Here is a 22,273-nt window from a genome sequence, read left to right as displayed (position 1 = left end):
CCAAGACATTTGGTGGAAGTGATGTGAGGTCATCTCAAAGAGACATTTTCAGAGCTGAACTAAATATGGACCAGGTTTCTTACAACACACCAGTCTCTCCTGATCCTATCCAATAACAACCTATTTCTTATGCTCCTCTTTTACTGTTTTATTTTGTTAATAAGACCTCTCAAATTCCCAAGTAATGAAAACACCAAGATTTATATTTAACTGGGTTTTTCTTCTTTGCATATTGCAAAATTCACTAAATAAAATCAGGCATATATGATATTAAAATTGTTCTAGTATAAAATGTTTTTTTGGAAGCTTTAACTGTTTCTCCTAGAGGCCAGATGATGATTCAAATATATTTTCTTCTGAAAAACTAACCTATATGTCACAGGCTCTCTGTAATTTTCTTTTTCTGACTTCTCTTGTTATTAGAGACATTTGCATGAAGAAAAAGAAAGGGGAGAAAAAAGGAGCTTTGTTTTTGTGAGTTTATGTGTTTGTTCCTCATATTAAACCATTGTCTTCTATGTATAACATCATAATCCTGTCTACTGATAAGAGGAGTTATTTCACAAATGTTAGGTTGCTCTATTTTACGAAAGAATAAACTTTAAGCATAGATAAACTTTGAAAAGTGGGAAGCAAGGCAGGGAGGGAGATGCTGCAGGTGTGGCTTCTCTAAGAAGCTGTCAGAAGAATTCTAGATGTCCGACAGAGTCAATGCCAGCCTGGTCCAAGATTGACTGAGCCCATCAGCCAGAGCAGCAGAACCACTGGAAAACAGAGTTAATAAAGGGGAATCCTAACCAAGAGCAAATACCAGCCGGAGAAAGGATAAGAATATGTGATGATAACAGCCCTGCAGACACCCAGGTCACTGGAGAAGGACGGGGAGGATGTGCTACAGACACCAGACTAGAGATTCCCCTGCATTCCACGGGGCAGACTATGGTGAGGCAGCTGTGCCCCTGCAGCTCATGCAGGTCAACAGGGGAGCAGAGATCCTCCTGCAGCGCATGGAGGAGACCGCACCAGAGCAGGTGGACACTGTGAAAAGCCCATACTGGAGCAGGCTCCTGGCAGGACCTATGGATCTGTAGAGAGAGGAGCCCATGCTGGGGAAGATTTGCTGACAGGACCTGAGACCCTGTGGGGGGGCCAGGCTGGAGCAGCCTGTTCCTGAAGGAATCCACCCCATGGAAGGGATCTGCACTGGGGCAGTTTGTGAAGAACTGTAGCCCATGGGAAGGATCCATACTGAAGAAGTATAGTTTCCCCAAGATTATTCAGTCTTGCTTTTTGTTGGTGGAGGGGATGTGGTAGAGTGGTTTGGTGGGCTGCTGGTGGCTAGCCATGGTCAGCTCACTACAGCTATTTTGGTATCCATAGAAATTGTAAACTCAAAAATTACAAACCTTACTATTAAAAATCCATTAGGAACTTTTCTTCTTTTAAAAAAACACATTAAATCTGAACAATGTAGTGTGTATTTTGGATACAGACTTATAGACTTTAGTTTCTACTTCTTCAAGATAATATTTTTAGCTAGTATTTTTCATCATACATACCTTGTTGATAATAACCATCTCCTACAACAAAAATGCAGACAAACACCTCTGCATTTTGCCATCTTTTCAAACCTGATTTACAATAAATCCTTGAACCTAGTTATGAAACATGTAGCTCTTTTTCTTGCTTGTTATACTCACTGTAGCAAAATATACTTTTTTAAGCTTAAGATGGTAGCTTGAGTTTCATAGAAGTTTAGATATTCCCTGGTTCAAAATGTTTCAAGAACAAATTGTGGAGGATAGCATCATCCTTATAAATTAAAAAGAATATAGTAATTCCACATTCTGAACCATTTTAAAATTTGCCCAGATAAAGGATGTTTGGCAGCACAGGTAAATGAGGGAGAAGGAAGAGAGTTTTAAAATTTTCCTGCCTTTCTCTGCAGGTGGTTTTCCAAAAGTTTTGGTCACCACATCTTAACAGGCAGCTGGCAGATTGTTTAACAGATGAGATGCTTAGACAAATCAGTAATGTTAAATGCATGATCAATCATTTATCTACATTTTTAGAACTCAGGACCTTATGATTTTGCTTGGGAAGTTATTGTGTGGAATTTGTGCTAACATTTCTCTGAGGTATTAAAATCTACAGGATATGGTTAATAGTTACTGATCTTCTCATCCCCACCTATGATATGCAAAGCACTTCAGTATCTCAACTGACGTCTTGCAAAGTCTCCAAAGGCTAATAAATATTTTCCAATTCCTTGGATTTATTTGTTTACACTATTTTAAAATAGCTAGAGATCATAAAAGATAACCCTTAATTCTCTAGACCATCATGACATTTCTGAATGAGAACTGCCATAAAAGAAGATGCTGCAGCATTTCAAATCTTTATGACAGTGTCTGGCTGACTATTCTTTCAACAGCTTGCTGGTTTCCTAATGATCCCTCTTTCTGTTTTATTTCTTCAAACCCATTTATTCCCAGGTTGGTATTATTTTCCAAGGACATACACTTTCTCTTTGTACAATATGCCTCCTTTAAAAAACTGAATGAAATTATAAGATTTATTAAAATTACTTCTTACAATAAATATATTTATTGATATAGACTTGGTAACAGTCAGAAAAACAATTTCACAATGTTATTGTGAAATATTGCTACCCAAAAAATCTGGATGTTCAGCCACTTAAGTACAAGATATTTGAACTTTATAGAAGAGAAATTAAAAATGGATTATAATCCATATTCTTATGCAATAGTTGTAGGCAACAGTGGGACACTTCAGGCTTACTAAACTGAATCTGCAGTTTGAAGAGACTATGTCTCTTTGAATTGGAAGATCAGCACAATACCTAGCAAAACCTGGGATATTTGAAGGAATTTGTTTTCATGCTAGAGAAACCATCTAGTAATCTCATGGTAACTCTCTTCAAGTATAAAGGTACATCCAGGTTTATAGGAAGGAAGAACCTCTTTAATTAGATCAGTTGACATAGTTAGAGAAAATTGACGCATAAGCCCTTCTTCAAATCCAGAAAATTTGCATGCTTGAAAGCCTGTCAGTCATTCAAGCTATATCAGCTAGTTTATTAAAGCTTATTACCTTTGCCAAGACAAAATGAAGCATACATCACAGGCTGATAACATCTCAAAAGATGGTATTATATACTTACGGAAGGGTTGCCAGCATTTATTATTTTTCTCTGTTTGTACTTATTTTTCAACCACCTTCTTGAACTTCACCATACTCCTGCAACCACTTATGCCTCCATTCAACACAGAGGTAATGTCAACAATGGTAAGGGCAGGGAAAATAAGTGGTTTTGCATTAGAAATACTACAACTGCCTTAGAAAGAATCTTCTTTTTAATCATTTTCCTCTATATCTCTGTGAAGAGAAAATACCATTTTATGACTGCATTATTATTTTCTAATGCATATGAAAATGACACCCTGATTTACTTCAGATTTTCAAAAGTTAATGAAAAATAAACCCTAAATATATCAATATACATAGAGAGAAAATACTTTCAAATTGAAAAGAAAATATCAAAAAAGTGTTTAATGATTCCTCCACTATGGAGGACATAAAATTGTACTGGCTGAAAGAAATAGGTATGCAAATTACACATGCATAACTGGATGCCATTTACTTTTAATGTCTCACCTCTAATTTTCAGAAACAGTCCATTTAATTAAGGGAAGTTATTGTTTTACTCCTCATTAGATCCCCCCTCTTAAAATAACAACTCTTCAGAACCTGATCTGTTAGACTGAGTTTCCCATTTGACTTCTTGCTTTCCAGAACTATTTGGTCTATTAGCTGTCCACAGTAACCCTGATCCATTTTAGCATACTGTCCTAAGGAAAGGTGAGGCTCTCTTACAGGCAAAAAGGAAAGAAAAGCAGCTAAATTCCTTTCTTTTAAAATTGTTTTTCCTGATGAAACCCCTCAATGAATAGTACTAGCAACAGTACCAAGAGGATGTTTTAAAATATGAAATGAAGTCTTTATTGCAGAATAAAGTGGCACACACATCACATCACATTTATTTGGTCTCACCACACTTATTTGATCCCAGCGTGTCTTACATAAGATAATGAAGCAGGGAGATCCTAGGACTGTAAAGCATTCATAATGAAAGCATTTCAGTTCAACCAAGTTACTCATTATGTGACAAGCAGTAGAGCTCAAAATAGTACTTCAGTGATGTCTTTTTTTGTTGGGTTTTTTTCATTCTGTGTGATGAGCCAGACAATACAAGTCATCACTACTTATTCAGTACATAGGAAGGCAAGAAAGGACACCTGGAAATCTAAGAAACCAAAAGATAAAATGTTGCATAGAAGGGGGGAAACCAATACCAAAATTATTGATTTTTTTGTATTGGTTTTCATATTACTTTCTTCATTTTCAATGTGGTTTTAGCTGTACTGCAAGTTTACCTTTCCATCATCATAATCCCCAAATGCAGCTAAACTTAAACACTCTTTAAAATTATGTCCTTGTAGTAATTTCTGTCTGAGTTTCTGGTGCTTAAGTGTAGAGACTTATCCTGAATTCCCACACTGACACTAGCTAAGATAGAAGAAAAGGCCATAAGAAGTAGTCAGCATGGATTTACCAAGGGAAAATCCTCTTTGACCCATCTGATAGCCTTCTATGATGACATGGCATGATGGGACAATGAGGGGAGAGCAGTGGACCTTGTCTACCTCAACTTCAGCAATGTTTTTGACAATGTTTCCCATAATATCCTTTTAGATAAGTTCAGGAAATGTAGATTAAGTGAATGGACATGGCGTTAGATCCAGAACTGGCTGAATGGCAGAGCTCAGAGGATTATGATCAGCAGAATAGAATCCAGTTGGAGGCCTGTAGCCAGTAGCATTCCCCAGAGATAAATACTAGCTCCAGCTTTATTCAACTTGTTTATCTGTGACCTGGATGAAGAGATAGAATGTGCCCTCAGCAGGTTTGCTGATGATATGAAACTGGGGGGAGTGGCTGACACACCTGGAGGCTGCGCTGCCATTCAATGAGACCTTAATAGGCTGGAGAGCTGGGCAGAGAGAAACCTAATGAGGTTCAGCAAGGGCAGGTGTCAGGTCCTGCACTTGGGGAGGAATAACCAGCACAGGGCTGGGGGCCGACCTACTGGAGAGCAGCTGTGCTGGGAAGGACCTGGGAGTCTTGATGGATGACAAATTGTCCATTAGCTGGCAGTGCTTTTGTGTCCAGGGGGACCTGTGGTGTCCTGAGGTGCATTGAGGGCACTGTGGCCAGCAGGTCAAGAGAGCTGATAGCACCCTTCTGCTTGGTCCTAATGATGCCACACCTGGAATGCTGTGTCCAGTTCTGGGCTGCTCAGTACATGAAAGACAAGGAGCTACTGCAGAGGGTCCAGCAGAGACCAAAAAGATGATGAGTGGCCTGGAGGATTTTTTATGAGAAGAGACTGGGACAGTTTGGACTTGTTTAATCTAGAGAAGGCTGAGAAAGGATCTCATCAATATATGAATATCTCAAAGGCTGTTGCCAAAAGGAGAGTGGCAGACTCTTTTTGACGGTACCCAGCAACATAATGAGGAGCAAAGGCCATGAATTAAACCACAAGAAGTTCCACCTCAACAGGAGGAAGAGTCTCTTTACACTGAGGGTGGCAGAGCACTGCAACAGGCTGCTGAAGGAAGTCATGGAGTCTCCCTCTCTGGAGATATTCAAAACCCACCTGTATGTGCTCCAGTGTAACCTGCTCTGTGTGACCCTGCCTTGGCAGGACGGTTGAACTCAATTATCTTCAGGGGTCACTTCCATACCTAAAAATTCTGTGATTCTGTGAAGATATAAATAAAATTATTACTTCAAGATAAATCAGCCACTTTATTTTAGAGATTAGAGATATTTTGCTATTTTTAAATTTTCTATGAAACAGTTACTGTTCTGAGTTGGAAAGGACCTAGAAGGCCCATTGAAGTCCAACTCCAGACCCTTTACAGGACAGCCCCAGAGTCATACCACATGCCTGAGAGCATTTTCCAAACATTTCTTGAACTCTGTCAGGCTTGGTGCTGTGACCACTTCCTTAGGGAGCCTCTTCCAGTGCCCAGCCACCTTCTGGGTAAAGAATTTTTTCCTGATATCTAACCTAAACCTCTTGGGTTTGGTTCTTCACCCAAGATTCAGGTGGTTAAAAGTCTTTTGCACTCTGAAGGCCCTGAGCCAGACGCGAGAAAGAAGCGGAGTCTTCAAGGTCTTATTTTTCTTGGTTTCTCTCATTGTTTATTGTTTCTTATCTTACAAAGTTTTCTGTGCCCAGCCAAGATCTGAACAGCGGCTAAGACACGAGGCGACTCCTGTCACAGTGGGATGTTGCAGCCTCTTTCTACAGAAAATTACGTATCACCTATTTACAATTATGTGCCAATGCCTATCACCTACACTAAAGGGGTCAACTCTACTCTGACCCAATCTCCTTGAACTACTTTGTGCCACCGTCACCAGAAGATGGAGGCCAGGGGAGAAGAAGGAAGAACTCAGGGTACTACCCTAAATCCTCCATCTTGTCCCCCTGCACCTACATTCTAAAAACCCCAAAACTACACAATTTTTCACCCTGTGCTAAGTTAAACTACTGTTTTCACACCCTTGTGGTTTGTAATTTTTCTCTCAATGTTGGAAACCATTCCCATGGGCTGAAGTCAAAGACTGTATCCTCCTGGGCTCTGTGCCAGGGTCTACAACCCCCCTGTACAGACTCCAGACCTCCCTGTACAGATCTCAAACCCTCTTGCTCGGGTCCCAGTCCTCCCTGCTGAGGTCTGTGACCTGCCAGGACACCCAAAGGGATGCCCTGGACTCCAACATAAACCTACCCTGACAGTTTCATGCCATTACTTTATTCTCTAAACTACTCAGGCAAATCTCTACTCTTCCACAAACCCATATAACCCCAATAGTGTCAGTGCCTTTACACCTACAAGACAAGTCTGTGCTTTGTTAGAAAATCTGTAGAGTGATTGATCTGTAGGTCTAAGACAGGTAGATCTTGAGTTCCCATTTCTATGAAGAAACAGCAGACAGAGAGAGACTACACCACAGAAATACCCTGCAGAAGACAAAAGCCAGTCAGGCTGGAAACTATGGAAAGCATAGTGGGACACACATGCAGAGAATTCAACAACCTAGTCAGTAGGTCGAGAGCTTATCCATACCAAAAATGAATAGCAAATATTCAGCCATGAGAAGTGTTTTTGAAGTATGACATACAGTCTGAAAAGTGCTATCCCATTCTCTTCAAAATTTATTATATTTTCATGAGTCAAATCAAAATTTGTAGATCATGTTGGATTATTTTAGGGTATATACTTTTATTCTCTGATTACCAGTAGAGAAAATTTGCAGAAGTACTTTATCATTTACAGTTGAAAAGTTTACTATAGGACCAAAAGAGTCTCCTACTCTTGTCTATGTACCTATCTATATATTTTGACATTTCATCCTACCATGGACATCACTGCAAGTATTATACATCTTGAAAGCCTCCCTAGTAACAACTCACCCTCCTTCTGTACTCATAAGCATATCTAATTCATGTAGTATGTTAGAGTATGGATTGTCACCAGAAAAAAAAAATGACATTTTCCTTCTTCTAAATGGAGATATTTATAGTTTCAATCTGCTAGTAGTTACCATTTTGTCACTGTATTGACTCTAGTTTCTGGTTTCACAACTTCATCAAGAAAAAAAAATTTTGAAAGAGATACATTCAAAGTAAAATCATGTACACTAAAATATGGCCTAGAGTGAGACATAAAATTTCTCAGGAAAAATTTCTCACATTCTTCAGGAGATGAAATAGTGGTGTTAAGGAAAATTTCCCAAATCAAAGCTGTCTATGCAATCTAGCTCATTATCCTGAGATCTTTTTTTACCCTTTGGTTCCAAAGGCCAATGCCACCATGATAATCAATCACAGACTGCACCACTTTCCAACATGATTCATCAGTTGGATATGTAATTCAGCCTTGTTAATATCTTATTGTTTCAGTTGCAGTACATACTTAGAGGGAAGGAAGTACATGCCTTGCATCTTCCTTTTCTTTTATCTCATTTTCCAGACAATTTTTACATAACCTATCTCAGAATAAACTAAAAAGAGAGTCGTTTTCCTTCCAAGGGCAGAAGGATAATATATTCTTTTATGTTTCCTCCATATGAATGATAATTTGTTCTCTGCATCCACCTCCAAATGAATTATGGATCCCTGGAAAAATAACTAACTGTGCCTTTTTAAAAGTTGTGTAACACCAGTGACCATGTAACTTACTGGAGGCACTAGGAGATCCTGCTGTGCAAAAGCATCTGAAGAAAGCCTGTGAGGTCTACAAGAGATCCTATTCTAAAAGATACAAGGGAAGGCAGAGGCAATCTATCATGCCCCATAGCTTTGAAAAATTGATAATATTTGACACTGAAACTATGACACTACAAGGGCATATTATCAAACATTTTGAAAAGTGTGATTTACCACAACCCTAACAGCATCCCTACCCAGTGCTCATTTGTACTGCCTAGCTGCATCCCATGACATCTCTGATCATGTCATCACTGAGTCAAGTAAAAGCTCTGGAGACATTGAACATGCTGAGATTAGAGAGATTAGAAGCAGATGTGATGCACCAAATATTGAGTAATAACACATATTTGACTGATTGTTGAACTTTGTTCATTTACAGCCAAGTTTTTGTTGCGTTTCCTTCTCCTCAAGATTTATGTCCTTATTTGCATGTTAATGTGCTTTGAGTCAGAGCAGATACTCAGTAAGCAGATATGGAATAAAAGCCCCTTTAAAAATAGACCATGAAATGCACTCTATGCCTGTTTCTGCAATCTGTAAAGATAATGCTGCAGACTGCACTGACAATAAGATTGATATTAAATATATTTTGAATATGACAATGTGATAATATAAATGGCAGTTCAAGCTCCTTCTAATATCATTCTTCCTTTCTTAGTAAGAATCATGAAACTCAGATTTGGCCTTTTACTGGGTTAGATACACCTTATCACAATATTTAAAGTGCTCTTCCAAAGCCAAATTTAAGAGGCCAGGTGGTACTTCATGAAGAGAAACTGCATAAAATGTAGCTGAATAAAAAAGATCTTGACAAGGATGTGTTTCTTGTAGAAGAATATTAGGTACAAGACTAGGACAAGAAAATGGGACATTAGGAAGGCTTTTATTTTTGTTGTTCTGTAGGATAAATGCTGAAGGCCCACCAAGAGCATTTGATTTCTGCTTTGAAAGGACAAAGCATGGTGGGAGGAAAATGGTAGATTTTCTCTTGGCTAAATGTAAAAATGGGTTCCAAAACAAACTGATTTCCTCAAATGCCAATCTGATAACTGAAATTACTTTTAGTTTAAACTTTTCAATGCTAATTTTTTCCCATTTCTCCTCTCACAGATCAATCACATGTCTAGTTTTTGTCTGTTGTTTAATTAGATTTAGGCTTTTTAGAGTGCACAGAAGAAAAAGCAAGTTAGCTAAACTGGTCTGGCAGAACAGAAGAGGCATTCAGTACAGCTGTGCCAGAGTCTGGAGTTTCATCCCTTGTCAGATTTTCTTTCTGTGTACTTGTACACACTGAGAGGTTGCCCTCTAAATGCTAACCCTAGTAGAAGACAAAGCTGACTGTAACCATAGCAGAATAAGAGTTCTCAAGGATTTTTAAATGGAAGTTTCTATTTGCAGAGGAGAGAATATTTTATTGGAATTCTCTTGGTATTTTTACAATACTGGAAATAACAATAAAATGTAATATAGCTTTTTGGGAGTAGGAAAAATTTTTAATGGAAAAACACTTCAAAATATGGTAAAAATATGGTGATGCATAAAACTTTCCAGACAGTGAAATGAATTCTACACAGAGATAAATCTGCAGGATTCCTTAATCTATACTCACTTAAAACCAAAAAAATTAACAAATTAGTTTCTTTGGCTTTTGATGTAAAAGAGGCCTGATTCAGAAAAAGGAAATATAAGAATTGCCATTTTATAAATAAACTTGGGTGCTTATTCAGAGAGAGGGAAAATTTCTGAACTTCTGGAAAATGAAAAGTCATCCAGAAAACACAGTCTTGGGGGAATTTTACTATTCACTTTGAAATGACCCATGAAAATATTGTAGCCAACAGCAGCTCAGGTAAATCAACAGACAATAAATTCTTTTCCATTCCATCAGGAAAAAAATTCTGCTATTGAATATCAGATCCAAAGCATTCTCCAACCCTCTTTTTGGGTTTTGTCAATAAGATCTCATACAAGATAATGATTTTTTCTATATGCCTAGGAAATAACCCCCTTTAAGTTTTCTGATGAATGCTTTTGTAAGGTTACATGTAAACAAAGGTTCCTTTTCAGTCTCAGGGGAGAAAAGTTCTGCTCATTTAGGTGCTTGTAGCTGTCAAGAAGGTAGATTAGGTGCAGCACAAAAAATGAATTTTTGAAAGGATCACTAGCTAAGGACAAATGGTAGTCATTAGAGAAGCCCACAACCTAGTTCAAATAATCTCGTTAGGCCTCATCTGCTGACAGGCTCATCAGCTGATTGCAAAGAAAAGTTGCTCACAAAAGAAGAAATCACAGCCCAACCATGAAGAAATGCCTGCAAGTCAAAAATTCTCTGATGGCATTGTGGAAGTATGAACTTAGAGGCGAGAATTTTGTGGACTGCAAGAGAGTGAAGCCAAGAGTTAATAGGTTTAATTACCTTTACCTGTGTGGCCAAGATGCCTTTACCTTGCTCTAGCACTGTTGAAACATATAAATCTTACAGGTATATGGATCTTGGATTGCTTCTGGAGATGTTTCTACTAAGTTTTCCACTGAGTGTGCTGGAACAGATGCACAGAGGACCACTCTTATAAGTATGTTGGCATACTTAGCCGAGTAATTAATTCACTGCAGAAAACTGTTATTTGACAACAGCCCTGTTGAGATAGCTGCTTCAGGCTGTATTACTTTGAAAACAACAGCTTATTTACATTTTCTGCAACTGTATGTACATTTTGCTGCTCATGATTCATACATTTATCAAATACAATGCCTAAGTCTTTTCTGTTGACATTGTCAACTTGATTAATTGAGACTTGTTGATTTTTCAGTATTTCAAGTTCTGCCTTAAAAGAAAAGAAATCAAGATTGAGCTTTCAGTTATGGATGCTTGCCCACTAAATGTCACAGCAACAACTTCTTCTTCACGCTCTCAGCAGGCCAGCACTTCGGAACACATTAGAAACTTTGGTTCAAGACACGAGAAAAATCAAGTACTTATATTCCTTTCTCAACTTTTCAAATTCTTTTTTCACCCTTTATAACTGTCCCTAAGATCCAGAAATACCCTCTAGATCCTCTGAAGTGGAATTCATATGGTATTGGTACTGCTAGTAGTACTAAAACCACAGGCTTTAAAGTGGGTTTGCTGCTTCTTAGGACTGAAGTTTGTCCAGCTTGTCTTGCTTGAAATAATTTTGACTAGTCTGTTGCTTTGCTCTAGTTTGCTTAAATGTAGCATAATTTTTTTTCCCAATGAACAAGTGGATAAACCTAACTCGTTTCTGTTTTCCTAATCTCTGTATGCTGTTAGAATAATTTTGTAAAGACAGTAATTAACAGGTAGTTGTTCCTGCAAAGTGAAACATTCATGTCACTGAGATAACGATGGAGTGCAGCAGGACATAGGCCTGGTATGTAGCAAGGACCTTGAGATAGGAACACCTCTATAAAGGGATTATGAGATCAGGATGACAAGAAGATGGACAGGCAGGCACTGGAAATCTAGAAACTGGAAGGCTAAAATGAACTTGCAGACACAAAGCTTGGTAAAAGCAGGTTTAGGGGTAAAAAATAAGAAAAAAATCAACATAGATAAATATACCACCTTAAATAAGTTCAGTCATAATGAGACCTTGCAGACCAGAGTCACAAAAGCAAGGTGTAGCACTTGTTAGCAAGTAAATAAACAAGATCCCAAATGGCTCCTAGAGTACAGAAGAAAAACTATCATTATGATCATACTTTTCCCAATAATGGGTTCAGAATGTTGACAGCAGACTGTACTCTCCACAAACACACAGAATTAAATAATTCAACTTAGAATCCAAAAAAAATATTGGAAGAGTAACCACACCACCAGCATAAAATCAAATAAGCAAAGAACAACATAAAACTACCTACTGGCACCATATTTGAACTGCTGGGTCTGGTTCTGGCCTCCTCAGTACAAAGAGACTGAGTTTGATAAGGGAGCATGAAGATGATGGAGCTCCTGGAGCACCTGTCCTGCCAGGAAAGGCAGAGATAGCTGGAACTGCTCAGCCTGGCAAAGACTCGGGAGGATTCTACCCACCTGTACAAACACCTTTTAAGAGGATTAAGGAAGACAGAGACAAAACCTTCTCGGTGGTGCTCATGGACAGGAGACAACAGGAATGAACTGAAATACAGAAAATTGCAATTAAACATATGAAAAAATTCTTCACCATAAAGGTGACACAGGTTGCACAGGTAGGTTTGTGGTCTCCATCCAAAGCCCCGTGGGACATGGCCCTGAGCAACTTACCTCAGTCTGCTTTGAGCAGGCCAATTGGACTAGGTGCTCTTCAGGGGTGCTTTACTAACTCAGCCATCCTGTGATTCTGCAATCATATGTGAATCTATGATTCTATGAAAAGAGGAAGTGTGTGTACAGTTTTTAACACTTTTCTTTCTATATTACTCTCTTTTTTATTTTCTAATAATTACATCTGGACCAATAATAATTCACTGATGATATGGTTTAGATGTTTATGATAAATTATTTTACATAAAAGGTGTTTTTCTTTTTCCATAACAAGGTTTTGAGCATTTCCAAAGTGCAAGTGTAGTGTACATGGAGTGCAGTCAGTGTCCAGCATGTATGCACTAAGAGAGCTCATTTTTTGGGGGGACTGTACTTATCACTTCTTCCCTTCCATGCAGTGATTAAATCTTCTTTTTAAAGGGTTATGTTTTAGTTTGTTGAAGGTCAGTCCAGTCACATAGACTGTTCCAGTTCTAATACAATGTGACTAGCTGACAAAGAGTTTTTATGAAGTTTGTTACCCTTAATCACAGCTAGGAACAATGAGGGTAATTCTCAGGTTATGGACAATAACTGGAGCATATTTTATTAGGTTTATGTTGCATGTGCAGTAGCCACAGCTAGTTGGTATTTTTTTCTGGGAAGTGTTTTGGGGTTTTTGTTTGGTTGAGGGTTTTTGTCTTTTGGGGGGTTTCCTGGCTTTTTTTACTAGACTTGAAACAGGTTTCTACTTTATATTTTACAGGGTTTGGGTTTTTCTGGCTTTCTCTATTAGCAGTAATAGTCCCTTAGTTTGGAAAACACAACTGTCAATTACCATGAAGCAGCTCTGAGTTGCTGATTGTTGCGTTTGGCTAGAAGGGTGGCTGATACTGAAAGATCTCATAGGACCCTCAATGAAAAAGTAAACACCAAAGAAAATGAGAACTTGTAAGTGCCACAGAAAGAAGAGAGAACTCACTGGCCAGGAAAAATAAAACAAACATTTCCAAAGCCTCAGAATGAGAGAAAATTTTAATTAAAACTATAATGTCCTATGGAATAGAAGTCAAAGTCCACCCAATCTTTTTTTGATACTTACACAGAAACCAGATGGATTTTGTAGCACAGAAGGTATCAGAACACTGCAATGAAAGATGGGAATCTCATAACAGAACTTAGATATGAAAAAGCTCTTTATGAAAACTTCTGGCTGGCAGGTATTTTGTTGTGAACTAGCATTAGCCTCAAAGTGAGCATCATACATAATTTCTCTGTCATACTGAATGCTGTAACTCCCATGCCAGAAAAAATAAGAGGTCAATGAGGATGAAAAAAAGAGGCAAATATTTATACATCTTGAAAACAAACAGTCTGGAATTGTTGTACTACTAATGCAACAGAACTGATCATAACTGGTAATTTCTGATTCAAAAGGTAATGTCATTATTTTGTCATTATCCATCTGTTCATAATACCAAATTACACTTGCAAACAGGGAATTATTTTTCTACCATAGAGCTTTTTAATTTTTAATGTTTCATGCATGTATTTTAGATTACAAGTCATATTTTCTGGTTCGCAGCAGAATGGATATGTTTCTATGATATATAAGTATACAAGACATAAAAGGGCTTGTACAGGAAATGTGATGCTGTGTAACAGCAATGATTCTAAACCCTGGTGCTTCAGTCAGCAACCAAATACTAAAATCTGAAAAGGGAGGAATTGCAATGTTTGCCTGGGGTTAAGTGGGCCAACCATCTGGTTTTAAATATAGCAAGACAGTAAAATTTGCTGTTTATATTATCATGAAAGCAAAACCAGCTGCAGCGGAACCTACAGGTAGGATATTTGAGACAGAGAGACTAACCTGCTCCTACAGTATTGGAGTATTGGTGATGAATCTTCTGAGAATAAAATCAATGCTCATGCAGAAATAATTTCTGACTCTGTCAGTTGGTTTCACCCTGGATAAAGCCAGGCAATGTTCAGAGTACTTGCTATTGCTTCAGTCAAAAACAAAAACATTGAAACTTGTAATTAATTATTGTGTTTACTGAAATATTGCATGAGCCCAGCCAGTCGCAGCAATAGGCAAAGATACCAGTTTTGGCTTCTTTCAGTATTAGCATTTTTGTCACATCTCATCAAAGGGACCCAATGCCTTTGCCCCCCCGTCCTGTTATAGCTCTCATGCTGGGTGTTCATAATGAGAATCATACTCTAATCAATCAATATCTGCTACTCCTACTTCTAGCTGAAGAATGATGTACCACACCACCTGTCTTCCTGTTAAATAAAGGGGATCTTTCTTGTGACATTTATACAACAGATTAAAACATAATGTAAGAAGAAAAGGCTTTTGTTAACCTGTAGCTTCAACTCAGCTCTTTATCATGGAAATTCTCTCAAATTCAACTGTTTTACATACAGTACAGCAAGAATAATTAAGCTGTAAGGGAACAGAGAGCCAACTGACATGACAACTAGTGGAGCCCTTACTGAACAGGGAGCCTCCCTCAGAGCTGGCCAGATGGAAGAAGATCCAGCACAGTGTCTCTTCTGGATTTCTGTTAAGCCCCTGAATATTAAGCAACTTTGTCCACTGAGGCTATCGCCTATGGAAGTAAATGTCCAGGACTGTTCTCTGACGTCCAAGCAACTCATACAGAACTGCCCACATCGTATATTGAATTCCTAAGCCTTTGAAAGTAAGATGACCTCAGTAAACTATTTCAAGTGCCCCTATTCTTTTTAAATACTGGAAACTGGTACAGTATAAGCAGTAGAAATTTAAGTGTATAGGAACTTTCTTTCACTGACACAGTTAATTACAATAAGAACTAGTGATTACTTTCAGAAGACGGGAACCAACTGAACTGATTTGATCTAAAAAATTCCCATGGAATAGAGCAGGAAAACTGGGTGCTAGACTGATTATGACTTCTATTTCATGAGGGATAACATTCCCTCTTTCTTTAGATGGTAGTTTGTAACATAAAGAATAAAGATTATGAGGCTAGGAGAACTTAGCTTTAGCATACACTCTTCATACTGCAAAATGCAATTAACTCATATTTGCCAAGACATCTATTTTGTATACATAGCACCGAAAGTCATCAGTTTCAAACTTTTCAAGAATTTGCAAGAAACTGAATAATTTATAAGAAATATTATCAGTTTTGCACTTAAATATGGACAATCTCTGTTTCTTTAAAGACAGTGAAATTCAGTAATTGAAACTGAGAAGTTGGCTTCAAATTTCTTTTCTGATGTAGCGAGACTGCACTGTACAGTACACTGCAGGTCCTAGGTGTGCACATTGTGAACCAGACACTTGCAGACATATGGAATGAGTAAATCTGAGCAGAATATTTTTATGAGTTCTTTCATGTTTTCCTCCCAAATGCTTTCTGAACATGACTATCTCAAAATGAATTACTTTTTCCTCTCTTCCTAACCACTTCCATAGTCTGAGTCACAAAAATAGGTGGGCTACAAGGAACAATAACAAACAACCCAAAAACCCCACAGATTCATGCAGTGTCTACACTTTCCATCTATAGAAGTCTTTTATGGCTAATGTGCCTGATATTTTTCCTGTTCTGTCACTGACACACTAACCCCTTCTCATGTCCCCAGAGTTGTTTGCATTCTCATAGAGTTGGTAGATCTTCGAGGTCCACAGATAACAAGCTATGCTGAAGGTTTTTGACATTGCAATTCATCAGATGATCAAAGTCTTCATCTGAAGCACCCTGAGAGCTGCTTATATAGTGATAGGTATTCTATAAATTCTTCCCATCTCAAGTGTGCACTGTAACCACAGATCTCACGAAAGGAAAAAAAGGAGATATATTCATCCCAGGGAAATTTTATGATCATACCTTGGTACAAGTCTCTAGCCCCACTTTAAAAGAAATTGAGGTCCCAGTTGAAGATGGGTACCTCTGGCAGTTTCAGAAAAGGTTTTTAGTTTCTCAGAAATAAGAAAAATTATTTCTGCCACCAGCATTTCTTCTCAGCTTTCCTGTGGTTAATTTGTAAGTGTCTCATTGGTAAAAAAAGTAAGGCTCCCATGCTTGCATATCTAATTCCTGAGAACTTCTCAGGTAGGGATACAATGTACCTAAAACCTAGGTTCAGCTACCACAAACTCCTCTGGGAATCTTAACACCTGCTGCTGCCCACTTCATGACACATCTTTTTGAAGATTCTCTGGATATCAATGGAACTTGTCCCTGACAGCCTGGAAAACCACCAGAGAGAAGCTCTATCTTGTGCCTCTTTCAAGTTTGCAGATCAAGTTCATGGCAAGTCATCCTAGAATTAAAAATAATAACCCTTATTGCATGATATTTATTACAGTGGGAAAACAGACACATAAATGCCAACCAGTTTCTGGTAGAGCAGAGTAGAAGTCATGACCTGTTTCAGTTTGGGAGCACACTTGAACTATCCATTTGCAGTGCCTAAATTGCAAATCTCTGATGTGGTATTGACTGATATAATCAAGCAGATTTGTAGCAGTCTCTAATATTTCACACACAGCTGAGCTTTACTGAATTTTCTCAAGTATTCAAAAATTACTGAAAGTCTGAATGAATGCAAAGTAGCGAACAAGCATTCCCCATCAGACGGTTACCAACAGTGTGACAGATATATTAAGCAGAGATAATTACTGCTTATAATCCAAGAGACAGGATTTTTTTTTTGGTGCATATGTTTGTTCATGCAATGATTACCATGTATAAGAACAAGTATACAAAGCAATAACAGATTTCTTCCTTTTGGGAACATTTGTGAGTCATATTATAATAAAAAATGAGTTCTTTTTGCACATGTACATAAAAATGCCACTTATTATGTAAATTCAGTCTGCCCAGCATTAACTTACCACTGTTATTGAAAAACACTTCAACACAAGGCTCCCAGGTCCACACTGTGGGTGTGCAGTTGAATGACTTTCTTATCACTTACATAAAAATAAATTAATTAAAAAGGAAGTGATCATAAATCAAGTCTATGAAGAAATTGTTATCTACATGAACTGTCTTAATATAGCCTAATTTATGCAGAAAGTCTATCTAATTACCATAGCACATTGAGATTTCTGAGATGGCACAAACATGCAAAATAAAGCGAAGTGATTATCTAATTAATGTTTAATTGTAACTACCAGTTACTGTCCATCATTGTCAAGTCTCTGGGTGCATATGCCTCCTTTTTCTCTTGTCCACGCATAAAAGTTCCAAAGACTTACAAAAAGGTTTGGGATTTTTGGAGGAGTTTTTTTGGTTTGTTTTTTAAGAACACAAAGGAAGGCAAGATCAGTGAAAAAGAAAAAGCTTTTTTCTGCTAATCCACAATTCAGGGACATCCTAGATATTTGGCTTTGACTTGTCTTTGTAGTGAAGCTGTGCTTTCAAATTTTTAAATTCCCCTCCCACAGGATTACTTAGTTCCTTCACTAAGAAATTCAAAATTAATTTTAACCTTTTCTATATATTTTTAAAATGTGATGTACTTGTTTACTCTAATTAAAACAACTTTACACTGTAGTATACATGAAATATGAAGTTAGGGCTTCAAAACAAACATTATGAAACAGTAACTTAAACATCTTGGTAGAACTATTTAAAAATATATAAAATTTCTTTTTTTTTAATTCCTGTGTTTTATTTTAATTATTATCAAATCTTTTATAAGGGAGAATGTGAAAGCATTTTTGGTTTAAAATGTTATAAAATACATCTAGGCTGGTTTTATTTAATTAATTAACTCACTATAGTTAATAACATCAGTGGCTGAGCAACAACTCTTGAGACAAGTGGTGCAAAAGACACTCATTAGACAAAAGTAGAATTCAAGGTTCTATTCCTGGCAAGATCTTGGCTGGTTAATATTAATGCTTCCCAGGTGTGCAAAGTCTTATTTGTTATAAATGTCTGGATACAGCTGATCTGCTCTGAGCTGCTGAACAGTGCTCTGAGGCCTGTACTTAAGGAGGATTCACAAACTGCATTTTTCAACCTAGTCAGGCAGAAAAGAAATGCCCTACACAGATTTGCAGTTAGCACCTCACAGAGGATATGGTGGGTCACCCCCTCATTTTAAAGCAGTGCTAAGAATGCACACTTCAGCTGAAGGAGGTAGATGCTTCACCCCCTTCTCCTTGACAGTATTCATATCCATTGCTCCATTCCACCAGAGGGAAAGCCCAACACATAAGCCCATGAGCTATTCTGAATTAGGGTATCTTCCATACCCCTCTCGTTACATCCCACTCAGGTACAGCTGTTGGCTGATTTCTGGGGTGTCTACCCAGAGATCTCATGCTCCCCGTGCTCATACAAGTTGCTGTATTGTCAGATCAAAAGTCCATCTAGCACAGAATGCTTGCCATGCTAGCCATGAACTGATACTCTGAGAAAAGTAACACAGAAGGTGTGTAAGGCTTTTCTTTAATACTTTCTCCACTCCAACTATTTTCGACATAACAAAATTAATGTGGTCATTTACCACTTTTTAGATCATAGTCAGGGCCAGAACTTTTGTGACTGTAGATTTCTTAAAGAAAAAATTATATAATTTAAAAATATATACCTTACAGAGCTAAGCCATTAAAACACTAGAAAATAAAATCCCAAGAGTTCACTGAGCCCCTCTTGAATATGTACATTCCGATATGTTCATGTCCATGCTGCAGTGCAAATTGAGTGACAAATGGAAGCAAGCAGTAATTATTCCTCTCAATAAAGGAGTGGCTTGAAGTACATTAATAATTACTGAACCATCTAATATTTTACCTACACTGTGTAAATTATGAGCAAGACAAATTACTAGGATGTCTCCTCTATAATCAAGAAGAATATTTGGTGACAGAGTTTATTATTATCAAAACCATCTTCATTGAACAACTGCACTAGTGACAAATCATATTTATATTGGTATTGATCACACTTACTATTAACCTTGACAACAGTAATATTATTAGTATTAATCACAGCTATTGTTATGAATTTGCATGGTACTTGACAAACACATGCTTAAATACCTTTAACAAATTTTTTTTTGTTTAATAAATTCAATAATATTTAACATAATCAGTCCAGTATCTACCCTAAAGAATTCACAATCAGATTAAGCAAGAGAAAAACCAAATACAGAGTGATCATTTAGGTAACAGATTATCTGAGGAACTACTGGGGAGAATGGATAATTACGAAGAACACCTGAAAGAATTTTGAGATTTAATAAAGAACTGGAAGAAAAGAAAAAAGCTCACAAATTTAAAAAAAAAAAAAAAAAAAAAAAAAAAAAAAAAAAAAAAAAAAAAAAAAAAACACCACCGCTATAGGGGAAAGAGAATAGAAAATGGTAGGAACAACAAAAACAAAACAGGGAGAAAAAAGAGATTAGGTAGGGATGTGAAGGTGATAATCTGCCATGTCAGCTAGCCAGAAGCTAATTTACTGCCACTGCCTGTGTAAACACTTAGCCCCTGCAAATGATGGGCACCTTTAGTTCATGCATTCACTCCCTGGTGCACTCACTATAGGCTGAACACACAGACATACAAGAGGTTGACCTGCAGCAACTTGTAATTGCTGTTTAGCTGCCCTATATCTTGCATGTAGTCTGATCTTTCAGACACTTTGGACAACCCTTTGTGCTGCTGATAACCCTGCACGACACAGCATGAACTGTGTGGCCACTCCCACTAGTAATCAATCCAATAAGTTAACATGTGGCTAAGATAGCACCTACCAATTTCTCCACTCTGGACAGGTTAAATGGTTTATAGAACCAAGAAACAAATGTAGCATTTGTTCAAATAAAACATTTGTTTCATCAGTTTGATACAAGTTTCAAAACATACTTTCTCTGCAATTTTATATTCCCACTCTATAGAAATACAAAAAAAACCCATAAAGTAAGCTATATTGGAAGGGATTTCTTGAGGCCATCCCACTCCTTCTCAAAGCAAGGCAAATTAAGCAGGTGACTAAGGGCCATATACCGTGAGGATTTGAGTACCTCCATAGATGGAGAATCGATAACCCCTCTGCTCAGCCTGCTCCAGTATTTGACCATTCTCGCAATCAGAAATTTTCCTTCTCTAATAATATTTTTCAGTATTCCAACTTGTGGCCCCTGCCTCTACTGTACATCCCTGAGAAGAGCTTGCCCCATACTCTCTGTTCCCTACTATGAGGAAGTTATAGGCAACAGCAAAGTCTCTTCATGACTTGTTCTTCTCAAGGCTGAATAGATTCAGCCCTCACAGTCCCTCCTTGTACTCCAAGTGCTGAAGTCTCCTCACTGGCTTGGTAACCTCAGTATTTCAATGTCTTTCTTGTAATGGAAAGTTCAAAATTGGAATAAAATGAAGTTTCAAAAAAAAACAAAAGTATATTACCTCACCTTGCCCATGACCAAAACTCTCAGGCCTCTCTGAGTCTTCTCTCATTTGCTCTACTCACAAGACTCAAGATTCAGGTGTAATTTCTTGCATATTCTTGAACTGGAAATGGCATCTGACTGGAAGTGACATTGGAAAGCAACTAGCTTTCCAATCTGGTTGTAGAAATATGGACCAGAAAGTATGAGTTTGAATCAGTAGACCTCCATGGCACAGATGAAGGCATGATTTTATCCACAGATACACATATATCCATGGATATTGATGACTTTGTGCTGTGTACTCATTAGCATGACCTAGGCCAATGGCTTTGGAAGAAAATGGTTAAGCAGCCAAACTTCGTGTAAGGAGATACTTGATTTTAAGAAGCATAGAGAAACATGGAAAATTCTTCAGGTGTAATGCTCAGCTATAGAAGCACAGAATAGTTTTGTTTGGAAGGGACATTTAAAGATCATATAGACTAACACCCCTGCAATAAGCAGGAAAAACTTCAACCTGATCAGGTTGCTCAGAGCTCTATCCAACCTGACCTTGAATATTTCCAGGGATGGGATATCTATCATATCTCTGGGAAACTTGTTCCGGTTTCTCAGCACCCTCACCCTAAAAAATTGATTCCTTATATCTAGTCTACATCTATTTTCTTTTCATTTAAAACCAATACCATTTGTCATATTACTACAGACCCTGATAAAACCCTTGTCCCCAGCTTTCTCATAAGCACCCTCCAAGTACTGAAAGGCCACAAAACAGTCTTCTCAAAGCCTTCTCTTCTCCAGGCTGAACAGCCCCAACTGTCTTCGCCTGGTCTCATAGTAGAGGTGTTCCATCCTTCTGACCATTTTTGTGGCCCTCCTTTGGGCTCTCTCCAACAGGTTGATGTCCTTCCTGTGCTGGGGACCCCCAGAGCTGGATGCAGCACTCCAGGCTGGGTCTCAACAGAGCCAGTAGAGGGCCAGAATCACCTCCCTTGACCTGCTAGACACACTTCTTTCTATGCAGCCCAGGATTTGATTGGCTTTTTTGGGTTGCAAATACACACGGCCAGCTCATGCCGTTATTCACCCACTGGTATCACCAAGACCTCCCCAGGGCTTCTCTCAGTCCTTTCATCACTCAACCTGTACTGATTCCAATGTTTGAATGACCCAGGTGCAAGACTTCTCAAGCTTTTCCAGGTCTCAATGAGGTCCCAGGTTCTATATGCAGGCAAATATGTGAAAAA

The 22,273-nt window shown here is 38.0% G+C and overlaps 1 long non-coding RNA gene across 2 annotated transcripts; it reads left to right on the top strand.

Moving 5' to 3' along the window:
* The first annotated feature begins 10,678 nt into the window (after positions 1-10,678).
* Positions 10,679-11,546, top strand: LOC136285969 (uncharacterized). 2 transcript variants are annotated; one of them, XR_010719624.1, is made up of 3 exons: positions 10,679-10,769; positions 10,854-10,944; positions 11,182-11,546. It is a non-coding gene; the product is annotated as an uncharacterized lncRNA (long non-coding RNA). The 2 variants fall into 2 exon arrangements; XR_010719625.1 differs by having other exon boundaries at positions 10,679-10,777; positions 10,882-10,944.
* The last annotated feature ends 10,727 nt before the right edge of the window (positions 11,547-22,273 follow it).

Source organism: Chamaea fasciata, unplaced genomic scaffold, assembly GCF_029207755.1.
Source record: "Chamaea fasciata isolate MVZ Bird 193981 ecotype frontalis unplaced genomic scaffold, bChaFas1.0.hap1 SCAF_2, whole genome shotgun sequence".
In the NCBI taxonomy this organism is placed as follows: Eukaryota; Metazoa; Chordata; class Aves; order Passeriformes; family Sylviidae; genus Chamaea; species Chamaea fasciata.
Note: the sequence above shows the minus strand (reverse complement) of the source record. Positions and strands in the feature narration are given on the sequence as shown.